A 4,317-nucleotide genomic window follows, 5' to 3' on the forward strand; every position below is an offset into this window, starting at 1 on the left:
TCACGACTATGCCCTTCCATCTTAGAGATGGTGTCTTCGTGAGCCCCGATCATGTCATTGGCTTCACCAAGTTGTTCCAAGAGAGCAACAAAGTGCTTCTTGGATTTTCCCTTGAGTTTGCCCATAAAGGCCTCAAACTCGTTAGCCTCCATATTAGCTCCCTCAAGTTCATTAATGCTATCCGTCGGGGAAGGATGATTAATGATGGTAGTTTTGATGTTGGAGGTTACCTTGTTGGTGGCTTTAGCCATGAGGCACTTGGCGGTGATGCTCTCGTTGGGTGAGTCGAAGAGAGACACCCGTGACGTTGTTGCAATGGCAACGGAGGCCATGGCAACCGACTCATCATCTTCATCATCGTCATCATCCTCATTGTACTCTTCTTGCACAACCAAAGCCTTGGGAGGAGTCTTCTTGGTGAAGTTGTTCTTGTTGGGGAACGACTTGGCCTTGTCCTTTCGGATGAGTTTGCCACCATTGTCTTCCCTCTTCTCATACGGGCATTCCGCAACGAAATGACTCACGTTGCCGCAATTGTAGCAAGTCCTTACACGTTGCTTGCCCCTTGTGCCACTCGAGTTGTTTTTGCTAAAATTGGGCCTCAAGTTTTTCTTGCTCCAAAATTGCCTGGAAGCAAGTGCCATGTGTTCATGATATGCATACTTCGTATCTTTGGGGTTGCTCTCCTCTTCTTCCTCTTCTTCTTCTTCCACGGTGAGCTTGTCCTTCAATGCAAGGTTAGGCTTCTTTGCCCGTTGAGAACGAAGCACCGCATTGTCGGCGGTCTTGTCCAAAATGTTCATGGCCACAAACTCATCCAACACTTCGCTTGAGGTCAAAGTGTGGAAGTCCGGTCTTTGACGAATGACGGAGGACATGGCCTTGTGGTAGGGCATCATTGCCTTGAGGAATTTGCGCTTGATCCAATTATCATCCGTGTCCTTGCTCCTGTGATCTCGTAGTGAGACCGCGAGTTTGGTTACTCTCCGATAAAGCTCACGAGGTTCTTCATCTTCCTTCATTGCAAACTCATCGGCCTCATCTTGTACCACTTCATAGTTGGAGCGTTGAATGCTTGCGCTTCCCCGGTAGAGAGACACGACACAATGCCATGCATCTTTGGCCAAGGCGAAGGGACGAAGATGAGGTAGGTCTTTGGGTGGAATTGCATCTTGAATGATGAAGAGAGCATTCTCATTGAATTGATTGTCCGCGGCTTCTCGAGGAGTGAAGTTGCTTGGATCATGTGGATAGAAACCTTCTTCAATGATTCTCCAAAGGTTAGTGTTCACATGATTTAAATGACGTTTAAAGCGGTAAACCCAAGAATCAAAATCCTCATTTTTCACAATCTTAGGGGGAGGACCGGCATGATTCAAATGAGTGGAAGGAACCGGTCCACCATAAACAAGTGGTGGTTCCACATGGGCAAAGATGCCGGTGCCATTCTTGCCACTAGAAGAAGGAGCCTTTTCACTACTAGCTTCCCCCTTGTCGGGGATAGCATCCGACACCTTGTTGGCGGGATCACCCACTTCCAACGGTGCGGTGGATAGTTTAAGCCCCTCAAGAAATTTAGTAAACATGCTTTCAACTTCGGTCGTCATGGAGGTTTTCAATGTCTCCAAGGTCACATTGAACTCCTCACGAGAGACCGAAGTTCCCCCATCTCCCATAGACGAGATCGGATTCACACCGGAGTGTTCCTCCACACCGTCTACGGTATCAACCATACTCTTTGGACGGTAAAGTCCTTAATAAAGAGACGAGGCTCTGATACCAATTGAAAGGATCGATATGGTTGACTAGAGGGGGGGGGGTGAATAGGCAACTAACAATTTTTAGCTTTTCTTTAGCAATTTAAACTTTGCATCAAAGTAGGTTGTCTAGATATGCAACTAGATGAGCAACCTATATGATGCAACACAAATAGGAACACAAGCAAGCAAGATATATGAAACAAATAAGCTACACAAGTAAAGGCATGAGATAACCAAGAGTGGAGACGGTGGAGACGAGGATGTGTTGCCGAAGTTCCTTCCCTTTGAGAGGAAGTACGTCTCCGTTGGAGCGGTGTGGAGGCACAATGCTCCCCAAGAAGCCACTAGGGCCACCGTAATCTCCTCACGCCCTCACACAATGCGAGATGCCGTGATTCCACTATTGGTGCCCTTGGAGGCGGCGACCGAACCTTTACAAACGAGGTTGGGGCAATCTCCACAACTCAATTGGAGGCTCCCAACGACACCATGAAGCTTCACCACAATGGACTATGACTTCGCGGTGACCTCAACCGTCTAGGATGCTCAAACACCCAAGAGTAACAAGATCCGCAAGGGATTAGTAGGGGGGAATCAAATATCTCTTGGTGGAAGTGTAGATCGGGGCCTTCTCAACCACTCCCGAGCAAATCAACAAGTTTGGTTGGCTAGGGAGTGAGATCGGGCGAAAATGGAGCTTGGAGCAATAATGGAGCTTTAATGGTGGAAGAGGTGAGTCAACGGGGAAGAAGGAGACCCCTTATATAGTGTGTGGAAAAGATCCAACCGTTACCCACCAACCAGCCCGCGGCCAGCGGTACTACCGTGCCAGGCCAGCGGTACTACCGCAAGGCCGCGCGGTACTACTGCTTGCAACCAAGAGGTACTACGGCACGGCAGTGCGGTACTACCGTACTGACCCACGGTACTGCCGCGACCCCAGCACAGAAACAGACGCAAAGCTGGGGGCGGTACTTCCGCACACGCGGTACTACCGCGCCCCCCATGCGGTACTACCGCAAGGTAAAAGTCCCAGCCAGGGGGAAGGGGAACTTCCGTGCCTACTTCCGCAAATAAACGGAAGTAGCAAAAACCCGACACAGTAGTACTGCCGAGGGGCGGTACTACTGCCTGACCGCATAGCGCGGTACTACCGCACGGCGAAAGCGGTACTACCGCGGCAGGTGCGGATGTAAAAAATTACATCCGCACCTACTACCGCAAAGGGGGCGGTACTAGCCTGGTGGGCAGCGGTAGTGCGGCTCCAAGGGAGCGGTACTACCGTGGGCTCCAGCGGTACTACCACGCCACCGCGCGGTACTACCGTGGGTGCCTACGGTACTACTGTTGATCCAGGAGCAGTACTACCGCAACCACAACAGCAGCCAATCAATGGAGGCAGGAAAACGGAGGAAGCTCCAAGGAAGAGGGAGGGGATAAAAGGAGACGTGTACATGATGATTTCACCCAAACCTTTCCAACGCGGACCCCCTCTTAATAGTACGGCTTTCCTATGACTCAAATCCACCAAAAAGAAACGTAGAAAAGACGCCGTCTTCGTCAGTCTTCGAGGGGCACCCAATCGTCTTTTGCCTAGCAAAGAAGTGTCTGGAATACTCATGGCACATGATTAGTCCGCAAATGCATTGTCATCAATCACCAAAACACTTAGGGATAAATATGTCCTTACAACGTTCTTGACCGGACAATACAAGGGCACTTTATTGGTTGCAATAGCAAATGATGCCAATAACCGGGTGTTTCCTTTGGCTTTTGCTTTGGTTGAGGTGGAGAACAATGATAACTGGGAGTGGTTCTTGCGTCAATTGAGAACAATGGTATTACCGGCTGAAAGGGAAATTTGTGTCATATCGGATCGCCATCCAGGAATTCTAAATGCGGTGGTGGTTGACATTCCCGGACATACAAAGTTGCACCATCGATGGTGCATGAGGCACTTTTGTGCAAACTTCTATAGGGCATGCGGTATCAAAGAGTTGGCTGATGATCTTCAAGATTGTTGTATCGCTTTCACCAACAAGCGGGTTGCCACATTTTTCAATGCATTGCTCAGACACAAGAAACTTGACCCCGGTGGTCTTGAATTTCTCAATAAGAACATTGTCGAAAGGAATATGTGGGCACGTGTTTTCGATGAAGATGGCCGGAGGTACGGTCAAATAACAAGCAATATGACAGAATGCTTCAATAAGGTGCTCAAGGGTGTACGTGCATTACCCGTGATGGCAATAGTTCAATACACATTTGACAAGATGAATTGATACTTTTTAAAGTACTCAATGGAGACGGATAAGCAGATTACTGGTGAGAACAAGGATAAGCACAAGTACTATTTCCCACCAAAGGTTGAAGAATGGTTGGACTTTCAATCACGAAAGGCAGACTCCCAAGAAGCTGTATATGACGACAACGAGTGGAAGTATGAGGTGAAAGAGCCTGGAGGAACCACAAACGATGTCCACCAACACGGAGGTCACACTTTCAAGGTCTCCCTAACACGGTGTGATTGGAGCTGCATGAGGCCATCGTTGCTTCA

The sequence above is a fragment of the Triticum urartu genome, chromosome 7 (assembly GCF_003073215.2).
Source record: "Triticum urartu cultivar G1812 chromosome 7, Tu2.1, whole genome shotgun sequence".
Classification (NCBI taxonomy): Eukaryota; Viridiplantae; Streptophyta; class Magnoliopsida; order Poales; family Poaceae; genus Triticum; species Triticum urartu.